Source organism: Squalius cephalus (assembly GCF_949319135.1).
Source record: "Squalius cephalus genome assembly, chromosome: 8".
NCBI lineage: Eukaryota > Metazoa > Chordata > Actinopteri > Cypriniformes > Leuciscidae > Squalius > Squalius cephalus.
In genome coordinates this window covers 37,798,122-37,820,779 of record NC_137129.1, presented here as the reverse complement: position 1 = coordinate 37,820,779, position 22,658 = coordinate 37,798,122, and the positions used below count along the sequence as shown (strand labels likewise).

General features: G+C 36.1%; 3 long non-coding RNA genes across 3 annotated transcripts; all 3 read left to right on the top strand.

Moving 5' to 3' along the window:
• Window positions 1–791: 791 nt before the first annotated feature.
• Window positions 792–6,507, top strand: LOC307163591. Its single transcript, XR_013822102.1, has 4 exons — window positions 792–2,583; window positions 2,736–2,897; window positions 4,455–4,568; window positions 5,421–6,507. It is a non-coding gene; the product is annotated as an uncharacterized lncRNA (long non-coding RNA).
• A 1,913-nt stretch (window positions 6,508–8,420) lies between these two features.
• Window positions 8,421–10,438, top strand: LOC307163598. The gene is made up of 3 exons (XR_013822109.1): window positions 8,421–8,863; window positions 9,363–9,437; window positions 9,528–10,438. It is a non-coding gene; the product is annotated as an uncharacterized lncRNA (long non-coding RNA).
• Window positions 10,439–19,595: 9,157 nt separating this feature from the next.
• On the top strand, window positions 19,596–22,131 carry LOC307163597. The gene is made up of 3 exons (XR_013822108.1): window positions 19,596–19,656; window positions 20,736–20,925; window positions 22,100–22,131. It is a non-coding gene; the product is annotated as an uncharacterized lncRNA (long non-coding RNA).
• The last annotated feature ends 527 nt before the right edge of the window (window positions 22,132–22,658 follow it).

Sequence of the window (22,658 nt, the reverse complement as noted above, 5' to 3'; positions counted from 1 at the left end):
CTCAACACTTCTAAAAAGGCAAAAATAATTGACTTACCACAACGCCAGAAGAAAGTGAAGATGTTCAAACCTCAAATTGATTTTTAAATCCAAATACTTTGCTGGAAAGGACGTTGCCTGTGTTGCGAGATCACGTCGAGGTCACCACTTTATAAGGTCGCGCTCGATCGGCCCAAAACCAGCATCCGACCAGCGCGGAAGGTCTTTACGTGTTACTGTCCTTTTCTCGAGGCAAAGTATTTTTTGATTAAATGCAATACATTTGAATATGTATTCTCTCGTTGTTTCATCTGACTCCATAAATGAAAAGGTTTTAATGATATCTGTGCATCATTAAATGTGAGCGAATGTTTGACTATTCCTTTTAACTCTTTAATGAAAATAATGCCAAAGTCGGTTAGAATAATCAAATGTAACAATTTATTATGTCAGGTAAATGTATCATCCCAATTTCATAATCAATTCAAAGATAATCGATACAAAACATCAAATGCTCTGGAATAAAGGGTTAGGGTTATATATATATATATATATATATATATATATATATATATATATATATATATATATATATATATATGGTAGTTTATACCTTTAGACAAAATGAAATCTTTTGGAAAAATAAATGGATATGTGTTTTTTTGTTGAATATCATATTCTATACGATTTAATGGCTAATATGTTATAGTGAGAATATGAAGCTCATAATTGGAGGGGAAAAAACACCTCAATTTTATTCAAAGGTCCAAACTGAGTAAAAACATGCAATTTGTTGTTGCTGTTATTTATTTGCCCCATAAATGGATGAAATTCTGATTGTTTGTAATGTAAATCATTAAGATTTTTATAACAGTATAGCATACAATCCATGTAAAATTCAGTTGTCACTCTATATCTCCCAATATCTTAGTTAGATGATATTTAAATGCTTAGTTTTATAATCAAATATCTGTAGTTTTTATTGTGGGAGGCAAAACATATAATGCAAAACAATGATGACTGAGAGATGAACAAATAAATGTATCATATTTAATACTCACATTTGAACATGATTTTTCCTAAAAAACAGATGTATGGAAAATTAAGCAAGCCTAAGTTGAATAAGTGTTCATAAGTCCAATAAGTGTTCATCTTGAAATATTACTAACAATATAAACGTTATTCTTACATTTACTTAGATTTCACAGCAAAAAGACACGTGAGTCACGGTTTCCCTGGTTCTCCCTGGCTCTGTCATAAACTACATTACCCAGGATCCTCTTTGGCACACCTGCATTCACTCTCCAGATTACTAATCACGTGCACCTGTTCACCATCAGCAAACTCGTCATCAAGCACTATAAGACACTCACCATAGCCCCAGTTCTTGGTCAAGCCTCCAACAGGAACTGACCATTATCCATTGTCTCCTGAAGTCTCTGATGCATCGCGATTCCGACACCGTTGGGTTACACATATTGGGTCAACATGTTGGGTTATTTTCCAAAAATATTGGGTCATTTTTAAAATCGTTGGGTAATTTCTAGAAATAACCCGACTGTTGGGTTAAATAGCCTACGGTTTCTGCAGCGACGGTTCAAATTTTAACGGTCCAGTGACAGACAGTCAACGCAGGAGCTGCTGCTGCATCCTGATTATGAAAGGTAAGTCATATCGTTTTTATGTATATATAACATTAAGTATTGTGTACTGAGACGTTGAATATAATTATTCTAAATATGAATTTTATATTTTTTAAAAACGAAGTTCCCTTTAGACCGTTTTAATGATCTCCGGGAAGTGAGATCGATTGGAAATTAATCCTAGCTATCGCCGTTAGGTCGCTAGCAGTAATAAAGTAATTAATTATAACATTATACTAGCGAAACCGTTTACTACCAGTTACCTACTACAATAAACTAAGTAGGCCTTAGTCTGAAATCACTAGCATTACGCCTGTTTTACGGATAGCAATTGTTTATTCGTGATAGCAAATGTCTTAAAGGGACTTTAAGCTGTCACAGCTGAAGCAGTGCTCCAGACTGGTAACGTACTTTTTTTGTACAGGTGCGACTACAATTGTCACTAAATGCGGAACGAAAGAGCTCTACTCATATGAACCGTAGTGCACGGACCATTTATCAGCTCGGCCCAGCGGCGCGAGCTCAGACATCGGTCACACCTATGGGTCACACGACACCGCAACAGCGCTGTGAGGTGCAGTGAGAAGCGTTTGAATTCGCTGAAATCTCCCGAGATGAAAGAAAGATGAAAAAGTGCAGATATTCCCAACAACATTGAAATGGGAAACATTGTGCAACAAATAAACGATTAGTTCATGATTAGTTAAAGAAAGTTGATGTTTTCCAATACACAGATTACCTTGATTTACTGTAGTAACAAGTTTTTAAGGACTAAGTTAGTTTACTTTTCTGAAAATATTTATTTTTTTCTGCTTAATTCCAACACAGAAAGGAGTAAATGAAAGTATTATGCTGCTGGATGACAATGGTTCTCAACTCTGGTCCTGGACAGTGTACAGTACACATTTTGGATGTCTTCCTTATCTGGCACCGGTCTTGGAGTCCCTCTACTAACAAGTTGGTAAGTTGAATAATGATTAGAGATACGAAATGTGCAGTGCTGGGGCTACTACAGATCCAGGTACAGATAATTACTTATGTTTTTTTTTTTTTTTTTTTTTTTTTTAGCTGTCTTCTGTAATTTCAATACAGTATTTTTTTATTTCAATATAGTCTGAGCTGTTTGATGACTGACAATGATTGAGTGGCAAAAGAAAGCAAGAAGTCCTCACAGCCAAGTCGAGGAGTTCGTGAGACACACCACCTCAACAAACTGCAAGAACTGCTGAAGAAATCATTAGAGAATATCCCAGACTTCACAGTTTTCTTGGAATGGTGAGTTTAATATGTATGCACGTGACGTAGTAGTGGGAAGTTCGGATCATTTTACTAACTTGGATCTTTGCATCTCATTCATAAAAATTAATAAATATTTTTTCAAGTCATTTCGTTAATTTCAGCAGAATGTATTTAAATGTTACATGTCAATAGCCAAATTCCCCAAACACATCAAATGTTGATCACATTTAGAATAAGAAAAAAAATGCAATGCAAGGAAGAGGCCAAATTATGAGAAACAGAAACGATTAATTTATTTATCTGGGTCTTCGGGCTATGCAGTCTGTTAGTTTACCCAATCTAAGCCGTTCGTTCATCCCGTGACATCCTCATAAACTGAGCTTTGCAGTCTGTAATACCGGATAGAGAATTGATTAGTTCACGTTTCGAGTCTATCGACTTCGGGTTCGAGTCATTTCTTTCAACACGTGACTACATAAGCTGAGCTATGCAATCGGTACCGGATACAGAATTGATTAGTTTATCTCTCGGGTTCGAGTCGTTTAGTTTTATGTCACGGAACTGTTGTTATTAGACTATATATATATATATATATAATCTTTATCAAAGTGGTTTGCCCCATCATAGATAAAGTTTAAAGCATTACCAACTCTTTAGTACCTCATTCATATGGAAAAGATCCATCATAACAGAAATTCTTAAATTATAAATTTAAAGAAATTAAAAAGCTATAATTTGAGACCAAAAATGTAACATGTTACTGTTAAAAAATTAGTAACTCATTTATGTGTCCAGCGCTGTCATGTGACAAAAGAATGAAAGACTCAGAGAGAAGAATCAGACCCGAAGACTCGAGAGATGAACTAATCATTTCTCTTTCCGGTACTGACAGCATAGCCTCTATGGGACTGACAGGAAGAACACAAGACTCGGACTCGAACCCGAAGACTCAAGAGATGAACTAATAATTTCTGTTTCCAGTACAGACTCAGTAGTCCCGAGTCATATTAAAGATTCGTTCAAAATAAACGAATCATTCATGACCGACCCATCACTACAGTACAGAGAAGCAAATGGAGCGCATAATTGGATGTTTTTAAATAAACATTGACAAAAAACTATAAAAGTTTTAGGGCTGGACGATATAATATATATAACATTGATAGAAGTGATCACCCGGACTTATATAGTCGTTATATAAAGCGTTCACAGGCAAATAGGTTTTTTTTTTGTTTGTTTTTTTTGGTGTCTAAATCAGGCTCATATAAATATCAGGAAACAGGATTCCTGGCTGCATGTCAATATCCACAGATCACTGGATCTTTGTTAAGTTGTAAGGAACACTATATCGAGTCCAACCTTTAGTTTAAACTGATAATCGTTTGTTTTATTCACGTTTTCGCAGTTTCCCCTATTAAATCCAGTCACGCAACATCTCTTCGGTGGGAAAGTGACGTCAGTGCATACCCTCTACTGTATATGGAAGGGGTGTCTTATTTTGGAAAATTGTTTTGGCTGTGTCTAAGTGCATATGAAATTAGGTTCACACATGTGTGGTATAGTTGAAAACTGTTTTTTTCTTGTCTTTCAAAGATGATCCTGGAGAAATGGCCTGACATCCTTCCATCATCGCCATACCTCACAAATGGAAAAATGGTGTGTCCAACATATGCTGAAATGAAGCGCAGCTTAAATGACATTTGGCCTGTAAGTAAAAGCAACACTATCAAGTCAATTTTGATAAATTACACTGCTCTTCAGCTCATGTTCATCCAAAAAAAGAAAATTCTGTCATGATTAACTCACCCTCATGTCGTTCCAAACCTGTAAGACTTTCGCTCATCTTCAGAACACAAAAGAAGATCTTTTAGATGAAATCTGAGAGATTTCTGTCCCTCCATTGACAGTATACACAACTACCACTTTCAAGCCCCAGAAAGGTAGTAAAGACTTCATTAAAGTAATCCATGTGACTCCAGTGGTTTAACCTCAATTTTATGAACTGACGCGAGTGCTTTGTGCAAAAATACATAATTGTTGCTTTCACGCTCTTGTCGTCTGCTCGCGCATTAACACAACATGTTAATGTCGAGGTGCTCTCGTGAACATGCGTTTGAGTTTAATATGTTGTAAATAAAGTGATAAATTATGGTTAAGGGATAGAATATACTCATGTCACTTCATAAAATTGAGGTTGAACCACTGGAGTAACATGTATTACCTTTATGATGTGTTTGCTACCTTTCTGGGGATTAAAAGTGATAGTTGTGTAGCTGTCAATGGAGGGACAGAAATCTGTAAGACTCATCAAAAAGATCTTTATTTGTGTTCCGAAGATGAACGAAAGTCTTACAGGTTTGGAAAGACATGAGGGCGAGTAATTATTGACCGATTTTACATTTTTGGGTGAACTAACCATTTAACAGCAGGTGTAATGACTAATTAGAGTGACCATAATTTAATTCAATACAGCTCTGCTTTGATATAACTTTTTCATAATTTAACACTGTTGATGTTGTCACAGTGCATGCCCAACTGAACATTATTTATTCTTTTAAGGTTGGAGACAAGTGAGAAACAGTGAGACAAGCCCGGATCCACATGACTTGATGTGTTTCAAAAATGTTTTACATCTATGACATAAACTATTTCAAGACCTCTGCACCCATTTTGGGAGTTTTTGTAGCATGCAAATTTTAATATATCTGGAGGAGGTCCTGCCTCATTAAGAACTTTCATCATCATCATTAGGTCCAGTAGTCAACATATGTATTTGTAGTTTTATTACTCAAGGTATGTTTACACTAACACATCAATGCATTCAGTGTACAGTGAAGACCTTTTAATAAAGTTGTGATTGGGATTTATTGTTATTAATTTGTGTATTCTGTCCATATTTGTATAGGTTATTGAATTAAATGTATAGGTTATTAATGTGTAGTTCTAAATTTAGTGTTCATTTTGAATTTTTGTGTGCTGTATGCTGTACAATTGTATGTATGCTATGTGCATTTTTGTGTAGGTTTTGAATGTGTACTGTTTGTACATATTTGCATAGGTTTTGAATTTGTTATGTGTGTTGTATACACTTGTGCATTTTGAATTTATGTACACAATTATGTGTATTTACATTAAATGCTAGACTCCCCAATATATAGTTTGTAATTGAAAAATATATTTGTTGAAACATATGTATTGTTTATACAAATAAACAATCTGTATTTGAAAACAATTTGTATTTTATTTATTAAAATAAGGTCATAAATAAAAATAAATATTTAACTCAACTGTTGGGTTATTTTAACCCAACTGGAGTTTAACCCAATGCATTGGGTTAAAATAACCCACAGTTGGGAAGGTGCTATACCAATCCACAGTTGGGTTATTCGTTGGGTTATTTTTAACCCAACATTTTTAAGTGAGTATAGGCTATACTTAAGTTTGATTCAGTATACATACCCAGGTGAAAAAGATGTACAATTAAATGTATTAAAAATGTACTTGAGTGTGTTTTTAGTAGACCTACAATACAAATATACTTTAATGCATTTAGGCTACATTTAACAGTAACCTATGTCTTTTTCACTTTCAGATTAAATTTATTTGGTAGGCCTATAGGCCTATTTTATTAAATAATTTAAACCTTAAACAACAACACAAAAAAATTATAATAATATTAATAATGAAGAAGAACCAGGAGGAGAGAAGTTTTATTCTGTTTTATTTTATTCGAAACTGCTGCTATTCCTCTGCTGTCGTCGCTTCAGTGATGCTCGCGCTGCTCTCGCGCAACAAAGCTCAGCTGATCGACGTCATCGGGTTTGAACTTTGAAAGCAACGGCTCCCCTCATCAAAGCTTCCACCGTTTGTTCGGCTCACCGTTACAAGGTTTGTGAACTCGCCAAATATATATAAATACAGAGTATACTCGCCATATATTCAAACACGCATATATATAAACTAAATTTATTATACATTACTACGTTTGTACAGTGTTTACCACTCGTTTATTGCACAGTATCTGGTATGAAGGTTTTAGCCGCGATGTTAACTACGTTGATCTAACGTTAACGTTAATGAACAGATGGAAATTATTGACTTATTGTCTTAGATTGATTTAGTCATTCAGTTCAACATATTCCTTACAAATGTGTCGTCAAATTGCTGATATAGCCTAACTAATTATGAGCCATTCCACCAAATGGGTGGCATTTATGTCCCCAGAACATCATATGTATAAAATTGCATGAAAATTAACTCTAAAATACATTTTATTATTAAGCAAAATGTCCTGCATATTAAGCTAACTACAAATTATAAAATTTATAATTAAAAACATTAATAAAAACTACATAGAACACAACAAATAGCATTTTCTGCATGTCCCCACTCTCTGTCTCTAAACTTTGCCATGAAATATAATGATTAAAATCCTTCAGAAATTAAGTTTTGGGGATTGTTGTGTGACTTTATATCCAATGTATTTAAAATGTTTGTTTGTTTTTATGAGAAAAAAATATTTTATCTAATATTTTAGATAAAATACACATTTTAGTCATGTCCCCGGGTTTTCACTCCTGTTACCCTAACACATTCCCCCCTCTGAAAACCTTGGAATATTCCACAAGACACATTTTCAACAGGAAGTTGCATCATCTTGATCTTCTAAAGGCAATGGGAAGACCATAAGTTAGTCCTCTTATTTTAATTTCTGTATATTTGATGAAATTGTAACTATGACTGAGAAGGTCAATCTCAACATACTATCCTGTTACCTAAATAATTTCTTAGAATGGATTTGTTTATTTTAAAGATATTAACTTTTGTTAAGTTACTAGAATTTGCTCAGTGTCCTCATGCTATTAGCATGTATGCTATGTGGCCATATGTCATGTATTTGATAACTTTTTGCTTAAAAACTCAATCCTGTTACTTTCAGTCCTGTTACTTATATGAAAAATAACAGGAGTGAGTTAAAATAACAGGAGTGAATAGAGTCCTCTGTTTTGTTGATTTAATACTGTAAATATTATTTCTCTTTCCACCTCCTTTGCTGTGAAGTACTACTAGCATATAGTACATCACTTCAACATAGAAATCTTATGCACACACAGTAATGTACACTCTCTCTCGTGCACACACATATGGACACTCATTCCTGTTTCCTGTTCCTCATTCCTGTTATGAAATAGTTAATTCCTGTTACCAAGTGTTCATTCCTGTTACTATTATTTATTTATTTTCTAAAAAAATAAAGTTAAACCACTGTTTTTATCAGTTTTGTTTGGTCCATCATGTATACAATTGTTTAATAAATTAAATTATAAAAAAATATATAAACTTGAGGCTTCGGTCTTCTTTAAAATAAAAAAATGGCTTTGTTTTTTATTAAAATAAACTTTGCCTTAATATATAGTGATTTTTTTTTTTTGTCACAAATATCAGTTATTTGAACATATAACCAACAATATCTTTAAAATAAACACTTTCTTGTGGGGAAAACAAAGGAATAATTGACATGCTTTTAAACATGCTTTTTAAATGTCACATGAGTTTCGGTAACAGGACTGTGAAAACATGCATCCATCTTCTGCTTAGAAACCTTGTAAAAAATTAAATAAAGTTGCCTGAGATTGACCAATACACATTTTGAATAGGTAAATATTTGAGTATTAGATTCAGTGTTAAAAAAAAATAAAAAAAAATTAAGTTTCATTTTTAAGAGTTACAACAAGCAAATGTCACCCATTCGGTGGAATGGCCCTTTAGCTGATTCCTGCTGTTGTCACTGGCATTTGTTATGAATAACAAAAGCAGGTTTGTATTTGGTCTGTTTTTGTTTAGCCTTACTTTAACTTACTACAGGTGTCCTCATTCTCTCAAATACCATTTTAAAGCCATTTATGGTCAATAAATATTTTGCTTTGTTCTTTTGTTTCCCCAGAACAACCAGTACATTTTGTAAAATAATCTGAACATTTCAGTGGCAACATTGAATTACAGTAAGTACCCGCACCACATGCAGTACTTTATTACTATGAACTTTCTCTGTGTGAAATTGTATTGTTTGACTGTGTGTGTACTTTTGTTTTTTAATCAGTTTTTCTCTGAAAATCTTCCCTCATGCTCTCAAATCTCATTCATGTTACCCAGAAAAATAATATCACAGGTTTGGTTCACAAATAATGCTATGCAATTTTCTTATATCTTTATCATTTGCATTTGAATATAAGACATTTTAACTCTGAATTATAACTTCAAGTTTGTTCTTTTTCTAAAAAAAAAAAAAAAAAAGGACAAAACTATTATATGGCTCCAGAAGACTTGCAACACAACCCATAACACATGAGTTGTGAACTCATTGATTATTTTTAGGATCTTTTCTGGGACATTTTTGGAGCTTAACCATTTTTATATAAATTGTTTCATTGAATTGAACCAGACAAGTGTACATAAGAATGGTTTCATGAATGATTTACATTATGCTTGTGTTTCATGCAGTGAAAGCGAATGGTGACAGGGGTTGCATTATGCCTGAGATCTGCTTTTGGGTTCCACAGACAGAAAGTCAAACAGGTTTGGAACGTCACAAGGCTTAGGAAATTATTTAAATTTCACAACTATCACTTTAATAACATTACTAACAGTACATTTTGTGCTTTGCAGAGATCTCGGTAAGCTGAAATACAAGTTTGATCAAGAATAAAAATCCTCCTGTAGACCTGAAAATCACTGAAGTGCCTGGACCATCCACCAGAAAAGAGGAAAAACAAACGGAAAACTAATCTGCTGTACATTTTCACTTTTCTAACTCTTTACCTCACACCAACTTGGTCCCATAGTGACATTTTTGACCACAAACGAAATTGCTGATCGTGTGGATTCTTATTGAAATGACTGAATTCACCAGTGAACATTCACAGAACAACAGATAATTTTACTGCACCTTAATACTGTTTCCAGGTCGAAGCCTCTACTTCCTCTATCTTGTTTCATGAGAATACTCAACAACCATTTATGAACACTGTTGATTCAAGTCACACATTTAAGCTTTTCAAAAGCCACAGTGTACATTACAGTCTCCAGTCAAACGGCATCCAGACTTCAACATTTTATGATTCAAAATAGCTGAATAACTAACCATCTGAGATTTCGGTATAGAGATAAAGGTTAGGATCATAATTTTCAGGAATATTACAGCACAATGAGTGTATTATATTAGCACTGTTTGTTTTTGGCATCTGATAGAGCTTTTGGACTTGGAAACAGTGATGTCAGACTTACCATCGGACTGAAACACAAATGTTTTAAAGTTAAGTGAAGATGGACATTTTTAATTAGTCAAATGTATATATTTTTTTTACATTGTTTTATTTCATGGAATATATGTGTTTCCATACATTTTGTTGAGATGTCTTTTCTTGTTTATCTATTGTATGGTTGATTATTCATGTTGCTTATGTATTATATTTTTTTGTGTATTCATTGATATTAATTGTTAGCTTTTTTTCCCATGTACATGGAAGTGTATGTATAAAAATGAATATCAAATATGTAATAAACAATTCTTATTTTGTATTTGGTTCAATTTGTTTATTATAATAGAAGTCAAAGGTAACCATAGTAACAACATGAAATTAAATATAAAAAAAAAATGAAATTTGGTTCCTGGAGGCACCCACAGTGGTTCCACACGGTGCCTAATATACAGTGCCCTCCACAATTATTGAACCCCCTGGTAAATATGATCAAAATTGGCTGTAAAAAATAAATCTGCATCGATTATCCTTGTGATCTTTCATTCAAAAAATGTGCAAAATTCTAACCTTTCATTGAAGTAAAAGAATTGAAAGTGGGGGGAAAATCACATTATGAAATAAATGTTTTTCTCCAAAACACGTTGGCCACAATTATTGAAACCCTTTTATTAAATACTTTTTGCAATCTCCTTTTGCCAAGATAACAGCTCTGAGTCTTCTCCTATAATGCCTGATGAGTTTGGAGAATAACTGACAAGAGATCAGAGACCATTCCTCCACACAGAATCTCTCCAGATCCTGCAGATTCCCAGATCCATGTTGGTGCTTCTCCTCTTCAGTTCAGCCCACTCATCAGGTCAGGGGACTGAGACGGTCATGGCAGAAGCTTCATTTTGTGCTCCACAACAAATTTTTGTTTTGATTTTGATGTTTGTTTTGGATCGTTGTCCTGATGGAAGATCCAACCACGGCCCATTATAAGATTTCTAGCAGAAGGCGTCAGGTTTTGATTTTTTATCTGTTGATATTTGATAGAATCCACAATGCCATGTATCTGAACAAGAAGTCCAGGACCTCCAGCAGAAAAATATGCCCACAACATTAAAGATCCAATGGTATATTAAATTGTACACATGGGCAGGGCAGGACTTAGGGTGGTGGGGGCCCCTGGGCTTGAGTCACTTTCGGGCCCTACCTTTTTTACATTACATTAAATAGAACAAAATGATACATACAAGCTGTATATTAGAGCTACACAATTCTGGATAAACTGAGAATAAAAATAAAGATCACGATTCGGAACAAACAACTAAACAAAATAACATAATTTATGTTAATTGCTGAAGTCTATTAAAATGTTTAATTAATCTGAATTATAAAAAAAACAAAACAAAACAAAAAACTTGGGTTTGAATGAATGATTCAATTCCTCAATCAAATGCACTTGTTTCATAGATGAATCAGTATTTTTGAACGAATCTCCTGAATGAACGATTCAATGACAAATGTTTTTTAAAAGTAATTTGTCGCCATCTGGTGGCGTAACAATATAATCGATCCAATCGTTATTTGAAGTGCAAAGCTACTCAAAAGGTGACTGGTACCATAGACAGTGTTAAGTGTTAAAAAAAAAAACGTAATAATTTATTTATATGACCACTGATTGAAGCTTGAAAAAAGTTTTTTTCCAATAAATAAATAATGATTAAAAAAGTTCAAAGTGATCATAAGTTTATTGCAATGCACAAATGTCTTGGTCAGAATGAGAATAAAACACGTATTAACCTGGAAAACATATGTTTTGATTGAGGCATTTCTTTGAGATTTAGAATCCAGTATTCCTATAGGTTAATTTTTATTTCTTTTATGAATTTAATAAAGAACTCTGTCTCGTATTCTGTCCAAACGATCCATGTAGGCTACTTTTGTGTCCATTCGTTTTTCCTTTTTTAACCCGTAATTGAAAAACGAAAAATGAACAGTTGTTGTCTTTTTAAAACGCAAAGTTGAACACCAACATTTTAATTTGAACTGGCTACACCAACTGCTGCGCAAAAAAAGTAAATATCGAAGAATTTTCAGATTTCTGTTTATGACTTTTTGCCCCTTTATTAAACATTTAAAATATTCACAAATTAATATGGAAAACATGTCGATTTTTCTGGTTTTCAAAGGCCAAATTAGAACCTGGAATTGATGTTTTTCCCGCAGTGCTGAATGAGAAGAGCCATTAATATTATTAATAAACTATTGCTTTGGCTAAAATCACATCTCCATCTCCGCTGTTAAGCAGATGCGCCTTTAGAGAGAAATGCACATTTCATACGGATTAATCAGAAGGTATTAGCTTTCGATTCGAATTTGTTCGTTTTAAAGTGGACATTTCAAGCTTAAGCCTGCATAGGCTATATTTTGTTTCAGTTCTCGCGCTCCAGTTTACGGAGATCATGCAAGTGCGTCTGATTGTTTTCATTTATTTTATCAAAAGCACAACGTTTTCTTGTTATTGTGAGTTTACACAAATAAAAGTAGTTGGGAATAATGTATTATTTTCTGTATGAGCAGAAATGGTCAAAGTATTTTAAGTTGTTTCCACTATTGATAGGAAAATGCAAGTGTTCGCGGCCGCGCCTTCGTGCCATGCAGTGCGCGCTCCACATTCAGCTTTGTTCCTTTTTTGCATAAAAGCGTCTTCTAAATATAGCCTATTAAATGTTATAATTAAATAATATAAAATTATTATTATTTGCGTAGCTATAACATGGACCTCAAACACACCGCGTCTTCTAACTCAGGTGACTGTAAATGCGCAAAAACTGTTTCCATTGCAGTTTTGCGAAATATTCCTTTTTTCGAATTGCCTGAAAAACCACCTCATGCGAGCGTAAAAAATTGACGAGTTTCCATTGTGCTTATTTTCATTTCGCAATTTCAATTTGCGCAATTTGAAGGGTAGCCTAATGGAAATGCGGCTACTGTCTATGCAGACAGGTTTTTTCAACGGTTCGGCAGTAAACGAGGCACTAACTGCCAATAACCAATCAGCAAACCTCAAGATGACTGACATTTAATTTAGCTAATTAAATTACATTTTTCATTGCAGGGCAGGGCCAATAACAATGCTAGACCAATCAACAAACTTTAAATGAAAAATTAAATGACTGACATATTATTGAAAAAAATCAAACGTAAACGGACGGGGCCCCCTATTGGGCGGGGCCCATGGGCTTGAGCCCAGTCAAGCCCAATGGTAAGTCCGGCCTTGCACATGGGGTACTTTTTATCCTTGTGTTCACCAAACCCATCTAGTGTGTTTGCTGCCAAAAAGCTCTGTTTTAGTCTCATCTGACCACAGAACCCTGTGTTGTTTGAAGATCCAGTCGTGTCTGACAATTAAATTTGCTGGAATTTGTTTTTGGAGGAGCGAGGAGGTTTTTTTTTAAACCCTCCCAAACAACATGTGGGGATGTAGGGGTTGTTTGATAAATTTTTTTTTAGGCTTTCTGACCCTAAGACTCAACTAATCTCTGCAATTCTCCATCTGTGATCCTTGGAGAGTCTTTGGCCACTCAAACTTTCATACTCGCCGTGCATTAAGACAGTATAGACACACGTCCTTTTCCTGGCAGATTCATAACATCTTTAGTTGGTTATAACTTCTTAATTATTGCCCTGATGGTCAAAATGGGGATTTTCAATTCTTTAGCTATTGTCTTACAGCCACTTTCTAGTTTGTGATGCTCAACAATCTTTTGCTATACGCATCAGAACTGTATTCTGTGGTTTTACTCATTGTGATGGATGATTAAGGGGATTTGGCCTTTGTGTTTCCTCATATTTAAACTCCTGTGAAACACGAAGTCATAGCTGGACAGTTTCATGTTCCTAGTCACCCTGGTGTACTAAAAAAGGTAAATATTAATGGGAATATACTTCAGAGATATTTTACTCGTAAAAAATTCTAGGGGTTTCAATAATTGTGGCCAACATGTTTTGGAGAAAAACATTTATTTCATAATGTGATTTCCCCCCACTTTCAATTCTTTTACTTCAATGAAAGGTTAGAATTTTGCACATTTTTTGAATGAAAGATCACAAGGATAATCGATGCAGATTTATTTTTTACAGCCAATTTTGATCATATTTACCAGGGGGTTCAATAATGGAGGGCACTGTAAGAGTTCCTCAGGAAACCTGTGTGGTTCCTCAGAGAACCGGCCCTTTTTAAAGGGTGCCTAGAGGATCTACAGACGGTTCCGCCGGTGTGGCAAAGTGAAGAACCCCAAAAGGTTCCTCCAGGCACCTTTTATTTTTACAGTGTGGTTCCGCAGTGGAAGACGCGAGTCAGGTCTAGACCAAGACTCTCTCCGACCCTCCCGGTTTTCGAGATATCCACCCAAAACCGCTTCTCCCCTCGTCGTGAAACAGAACGCGATGCTGTGATCATCGGCGATTCCTGATGGAGTTTTTCGGTTCCGATGTGACACATCACATCGACAGGTCACAAGAAAAACAATGGTGTGCTTGGTTTCAACGTAACTTTATTCGTTCATGAGTTATTTACAAGTTTCTGACCACTTATAAAATGTGTTCAATGTGCTGCCCATTGTGTTGGATTGTCAATGCAACCCTGTTCTCCCACTCTTCACACACTGATAGCAACACCGCAGGAGAAATGCCAGCACAGGCATCCAGTATCCGTAGTTTCAGATGCTGCACATCTCGTATCTTCACACCATAGACAATTGCCTTCAGATGACCCCAAAGATAAAAGTCTAAGGGGGTCAGATCGGGAGACCTTGGGGGCCATTCAGTGTGTGAAGAGTGGGAGAACAGGGTTGCATTGACAATCCAACACAATGGGCAGCACATTGAACACATTTTATAAGTGGTCAGAAACTTGTAAATCACTCATGAACGAATAAAGTTACGTTGAAACCAAGCACACCATTGTTTTTCTTGTGACATTACCAATAAGTTTGTGTCACATGGCCCTCTTCCTATTGAAAAAACAAAAGTTGTATCCAAGATGGCCAACTTCTAAAATGGCCACCATGTCACCACCCATCTTGAGGAGTTTGCCCCCTCACATAAACTAATGTGCCACAAACAGGACTTATCACCAACCATTCCCATGTTATTACGGTGTATATAAATGGCCCACCCTGTATTATTTTAATTTAATACTGTGAAGCTGCTTTGATACAATCTGTATTGTGAAAAGCGCTTTATAAATAAACTTGACTTGACTTGTTTTGATTGAATACATGAAGAATTCCAAAAAATGTTTTACGTTTTCGGAAATATTATGTTTGAATAAATATGCAAATGATGCATTTTCTAATTAGCTATGCACAGATTTGCATAAACTCCAGAACAAAAATCTGAATATTGGATGAAGTCAGGTTCAAAATTCTTGTGTCATTTTTTTGACATTATAAATCTATTTTTTTAGAGAGGGGATTTAGGATTTCTCTTTTTAGTTTAGTTTAGTTTAGTTTATTTTTTATATAGCACATTTCTACTGCCTCAAGTGCAGCCCAAAGTGCTGTACAATTCCATCAATAAAACCAAACAAAGATAATACAAAACACAACAACATAAAATTAATATATTTAGGTCTCTCCTGGGTCGGAATTAAATGCCAAACTATAAAAGTGCTTCTTTAAAGCCGTTTTAAAAGAATGCAACGTGGGGATGGAGCGGATGGCAAGAGGTAAGGAATTCCACAACCTAGGACCGGCTATCGAAAAGGCTCGATCACCTTTCCGCTTGAGTCAGGACCGCGGTACCCGGAGCAATAATTTATCTGCCGATCTCAGATTCTTTACTGTCTGGTGCAAAATAATAAGATCAGATAGATAGGAGGGTGTGAGATCATTTAAAATTTTAAAAATGAATATTAAAGTCTTGAAATCGATCCGAAATCTGATCTGATTTTTATCACTCCATAAATCACCAAATACATTTTCACCATGTTTTTAGGAATAAATTGTTGTAAAATATCAGGAAAATTATATATGAACAAACCTCTTTGTAAAAACCTTCAGAATATAGATATTAATAAAACTGTAATGTTCGGTGTAAGTGCTACTGAAAAAAGCAATCTTTAAAGATATGCATTGTAATTAAAATCTGATGCAAATAAAGTACCATCAAATAAACAATTAAAAGTGTATTTTGGATGTTTTCTTTCCAGTGTCTGAAACAACATGATATGAAAATCCAGTCTTGATCAGACATTGCCTGTAGGGTCTTGCCTCAAAAAAAAAAAAAAAAAAAAAAAAAAAAATCTCAGTGTAAATAATATTTTAATAGTCTTTTTCCACTATAAAGAACCTGACAGCAGAGAGAAGTATCAGCAACCGGAGGAACAACACACTCTAACCTTCGCTCACTCTCACCCTCCATCTGTCCTCTCTGGTCTCAGACACACTTACTCCCACTAATCATCTCATCATCATCAGATACTAACAGTGCAACTGATACTCTTTTTCCATTCTAACATCTTGCTTAGACAACTTTTGCCCCCTTTCATCCAGGCCAGCCCGCGTCACCTCCTCTGCCCCTGGTCATGTGATGTTCTCCGTGAGCATCGGTCTAAACTCAGGGCTGCAGATCCCAGTCAACACATGAGATCATGAGACCATTCTCATACAGTGACACTCACAGTGTGAATATTATATGAGCTCATTGTGAATTCAAAATGTTGAGCAGGTTGAGAGATGGAAATTCAAATGTCGGTCACTGGGGAACATTATAGTTCCTGTTTCTCAACTCTGGAAAAATGTCAGCATTTGTCAGATTTGTCAGCAAACCGTTTGTGCTGTACAGTTGTGTTCTGGACTCAGCATGGAATTGTTACACTGGAGAAATGGTGAGTGGTCTCTTTAATTGCTATTCACATATGCTCATATGATATTATAATGCTAATATGCACTGTGACCCTGTGTTTGCAGAGTACTGCCACATGACCAGATACATGTGAACCAGCCATCTTACCAGCTCATGTGTAGAGTCACCTGGCTTCAGAAATCACACCAGAAATCAAATTGTTTGCATTGACATATTGTTCTCTCTGTTTCAGGATGTCAAGTCTTTTCAAGGGAAAAAAGAAATAGAGGTTAAGAAGTGTAAAGGAGTCACTAAACCAACACCAGAATCTGAATGCATCCGTCAAATAGAAATATTTGTGTCAAATGCCAACACCTGAAAAGAATACAAAATAAACAAGAAAACTGAATTTTTGAAATACTTTGTTGATGGAAATAAAATATGAACATCTACATGATGTTTGTGATATAACTGACCAATATTAGAGGAATTTTAGATCACAGTAAACTCACTAAACTAACAGAATGAGAGTTTAACACAATGATATCACAGTGGTCTCTCATGCTGAACCCACAGTTTGAGCACACAGTGAGTGAGCTTTCAGGTTACACTTTTAGATCACATTGACCATAGTGAGTATCCTGGGATGGTGAGATCACATTGTTGACTGGGAGAAGAAGAGGCGCAAATCGAAAGATGCCGCTGACCTTGGTTTGTATAAATCCCTCCTCTCGACCTTCTCTGCTAATGTCTCTCTACTGCTAAAATAACTTACTACCACAACAAAATGAACAATTCTTCTGACTCTCGCATGCTTTTCAAAACCCTCCTCGTCCCTCGTAACAGGAAGCAGTAAAACTCGCTCTTATCTGGGATGAACGACTGTCCGCCGATGAGCTTCTCACAGCCGTAACAAACAAAATTGTGAAATCCAGGTGGAGGAGTTGGATCCAGATCCATCTCCTCCTACCTTACATATACCTAAACCTACCCATCCCCACCCCCTGATCCCTAAACCCACCCCAAAACCTACCAATCTCCAGCCCTTAGATCTAGAACCAACTCCGCCCCCTGGATCTCATGTACTGCAGTGAGGTGCTACTGGGCCGCTTAGAGCCTGAGAGATCGACATCTGTTCAAACTAACTGTAGAACACTTCATCTACAGTGAGAGAGAGCAAAGCAACATGACAAAACATTTTAAACTTCATGTAAGAAACACAATGCAATGGGAGCAGGAACTCTTCCATATCTTTCTCTCGTCCAAGCAGAAGGTACTTTCTCATTTCACACTGCCAAAAATCATATTTTCAATATGTATTTTAACTTTTTTTTAGTTTAAATATCTAAAAGTCACTGTGAGAGAATGGCGGCCTCTACCGGAGACTTCAGAAAAATACAGTTTCTTCATTTTAAAATATAAATGTGCAACATATTAAAGGTCCCGTATTATGCCCCTTTTCACAAGATGTAAAATAAGTCTCTGCTGTCCCCAGAGTGTGTATGTGAAGTTTTAGCTCAAAATACCCAACAGATAATTTTTTACAGTATGTTTAAATTGTCATTTTTTGGGGCTCAGAAAAACGTGCTGTTTTAGTGTGTGCCCTTTAAATGCAAATAAGCTGCTGCTGCTGCACGGCACAGGGGGTGGAGCTTCATGAGCTCGCACTCAGTCTCTCAGGACAATTTCATCTCACGGAATGATGATAATATCAGAAACTCTCAGTAACGGTGTTCAGTTCGACCCGGAGTCGGACAATAATGCCTACAGAGTCAGAGTGCTGTATAGAGATGGAACAGGTATAGTTTAGTAGTTTAATTACGGTTATAACGTATTTGTCATCTGCTTGTATGTATCCATTATTAATAGCCTACAAGTCTGCTGTTTCGGACCAGGTCCGAATGATGATCAAACATATACTGATGAGTTTAATGAAGCATCAGTTTTACTTCAGAAAATCACTGTAAGAGCTGAGTAAACACAGTAAGTTATAAGAAGTGCGCAAGTACATAAACGAATTTCGGTAGAGTTGAGGGAGCATTTTCTTTAAAAACAAAATAATTCCACCTCGTCTTCAGCGGCTGCCTCAGATTTCGGGAGTAAATAGAGAGAGCTATGTGGATTAATACATCCAGCCACACAACACCTACAATGCTTGGGAGACATTCTCATCTATGGCTGTGAACTCGATCAGGGCGGGTCTATGTTGAAACGGCAGTGTCTGTCAACACTCGTGGGCGGGGCCTGTGCTTAGTGACGTCACTAAAACAGCATTGGGAGACACTGCTGATGATTTATGGGAATTTATAAAAAAGTGAGAGTGAGTGGATTTTTATCACTATTGGCTGGTTGTGTACACACACTGCCAACACACATTTATGTCCAAACAGCATGCAAAAGTGAATTTTGCATAATAGGGGACCTTTAAAGTCATCCAGGTCAGCATCAGCTATCTTCTGCTTTAGGAATTCCAACAGCAAGACTGATCGGAGGAACAGGAAGTTCAAGGAAGCGGAACGTCTTTTCAGCAAGTCCTCTGTCACATCAGTGGCAGTCAGTATTTTAGAAATGTATAATAAAAAATAATAACAAAGATTTTAAACAATAATTAAGAAAATTATTTAAATTCATCATTTTTGTGTGAATTGTCTTACAGGCTGTTTGTGCTCTTGGAGGGATTCCTGATCATATGAATGAAAAACGTGAGTAGAGTCTCAAACTTCTTGTGTTTGCAAGAAATTCCAGTTAATCATGAATCTTCATTTATTGTTAAATGGACTGTGTTTTAAAACCTAGTGAGCTGCCTGTGTAGGGATTACCCTCCCTCATAGGCTCATCGTCTACCTAGGCAGCATTTTTGGGTATCGTCTAATGAACATTCAGAATGTGCATGTGAAGTCCAGAAATGCTGTCTAGGTTGGCAGCTCACAAAGTTAAAAGGTGTGTTGGACTTGAAGTGGCACTGTGAAGACTGATCGGTGTCTGACATCAAAGTACCACGAGAGCAGACGGCTCTATGGTTTCGAATCGCTCTCGCAGTGCTTTGATGTCATACACCGATCGGTCTTCACAGCGCCACTTCAAGTCGAACACAACTTTTTTCACACCATTACTCCAACCTGCAGCTATCTCAAGGATCTCAAGCTGACGAGCTGAAGACGTTATTGTAGCTTTACCCATTAATAGACACAGTACTTCCTTGAAAATAAATTCTAGCACAGCGCTACAACAACCATAATAAGATGACCTTTCACAATAGATAATGCTTTACAATCAACTCTGTTAGAGAGCTACATATGACAATTTATCTGTTCAATAAAATACCTCACTCACCTGTTGAGTAAGTAAAACACCATCTCCACATCGCCTTTACAACATTTTAAATCAGTTCTTGCCATCTCCGAAAAGCCAAGCCGATGTTGATTGTTTTATTACGAGATCTGTCATGTTCTCTTTTTGCCAGCAACTTTTTTTCTATTTACGGATATGACGAGACACGCAATAAATGCAATTTGCCAATTTGCCCACGGAAAAAAAAACATCCCTTCAGTTCTAAAATATAAACACTTACAACATGTTTAGTAGGGTAAGACAAAAACACTTTTTGGAAGAAGGATTGATGTATTGAGAAAAAAAAAGTTACATAGTGTACCTTTAAGAGAAACAGCCAATTTGACATTGTTTTGCAAGAATTGTAAGTTACTTTGATTCAGTGTATTTAGTGGCCTGATCTGTTAATCACTTTATGTTTATAAACTTTCCTTTTCCTCTGCTCCTATAGGCGAGCCAGGCAGCGGGACAGAGAGCGACACGTCCCCGGACCTCCAGAACCAGGAAAACGAACCCAGCCAGGAAGACACAGAGGAGGCAGACGGAGCCTTACAGGACCTGAAACCCAAGAAAGCAGCTTCGTCTTCTTCTGGAAGCCACCACAACAGCCACAAGTAATGCAAGAACAAGAACAGACACAGGTACCCGATCTCCAGCATGCCCTTGGGGTCCAGGATATAAGATGGTTATTTATTTATGACCTCATTCCAGCTGATCCAGTGCTAATTCAGAACAGGCTGTGAAATATTTGATGTCCTGTGGACTCCTCTGAGTGGATGTGGGAGCAGTTATAAATTGACGTATTCATAAATGATTATGATTGCCATGCCTCTTTTCCAAACGGGAGGAGTTACTTCAGTTTCATTTTTGTTCTTTCCTTTCTGTTCTTTTATTTTTGTTCTTTACTCTCTTATGAATTTGGCCTAAAGACTCTTACTCTGTCCTAATGTTTATCTAATGCTGTTTTGTCCAGTTCAGACCTACTGTATAATAGGCTGGTTTGATTAAAGAATGGAACACTCAAATGAAACCGTTTGAATCTGTGTTTGTATTAGATGGACAGAAGGAAGATTTTGAGGAGCTAGTTTTCAACATCTCACTGAGATGTTTTATGGGAATTTACTTTGGATTGGAAGGTTTGATATTAACTGGGTCTAATATATTAACTATTTTCAGACCCTTTCAAATTTGTCTTTATTGTTGTACAAAATCCATTTGCTGATATAATCCTATCATTAAGCCACAAAAATGATGGTGAATCTTGATTTTGTCATGTGTGGTTTGATTTGGAGCAGATTAAGTTTGCATCCAGGATCGTTTCCCATTAAATAAGATGAGCACTAGTTAGGGTCTGATATTCACTGATGCCCTATAGAGGATGCTTTAGTGTCTACATATAAACCCAAGTGTTGACACCCTATCTAGTCCACTGTGGGATTGATGTGCTGGTCGTCTAGTGCACTAACCTCTGATGCTCTCTTCCTTCCTAACGCTGCCCCCTTCAGCCCCTCTGGCATGTTTGATTATGACTTTGAGTAAGTCTCAATTTTACTTCCTGTTTCTCAGTCGCGTGTCTTCTGTCCGTTAGCTGCGTAGGGCCGTCCACGTCGCGTGGATGAATGCTGTGATGCTTGCTTCTGCCTCATCATTCGCAGATGTTGCTGCAGTTTTGTTCTGGTTTTGCATTTATTTTTCAGATGCATGCTTGTGGAGTTCATAGACATGTTGGGTTTTTTAGTTAGTTGCATGCAGGGTTTTAAACGGGTTCAATGATTGATCTGACCATGATGGAGTTCATTTGTTTTCTCCTCACAGATTTGACACGAAGATGAACAAGAAACCCAGAGTTCAGATGTATTTCTCTCGTACACATGTAAATAACTTTTTTAATAAAATAAATTTGCTGTTAAATGTAATGTTATATAAAGTTTGAATGTGCCAGATCATGTCACTACAGACCAATCAGTGATGACAGTATTTGCATATTCTGATGTTTTCCCACTGCTTAATATATTGAGAAATCTTTTGTTAATAAAATAATGTAAATTTGAATTGTTGAAGCTTTCACACATATTAGCACATCTTTTTCTCCAGAGTGTAATAGTGTGATTTGTGTGATTCTGCAGGATTACTCGGCCTAACGGATCCCCTCAGTCTCACTCACAGACATTCACACAAAGCAAACCTCTTCAGTCAATCCTGATTCTCTCCGGTCCAGAATGTCTGGATCTTCTCCTGCATTTCTCCACTTGTGTTTGCTTTTTCCCTTACCGTAGTGAAGCTCTCATGTGAATTATAGTCTCTGTTGGATTCAGATCCTGTTATTGCATGATATATATTGCAAAATGAGGTTCCAGAACTGCTCATAATGCTG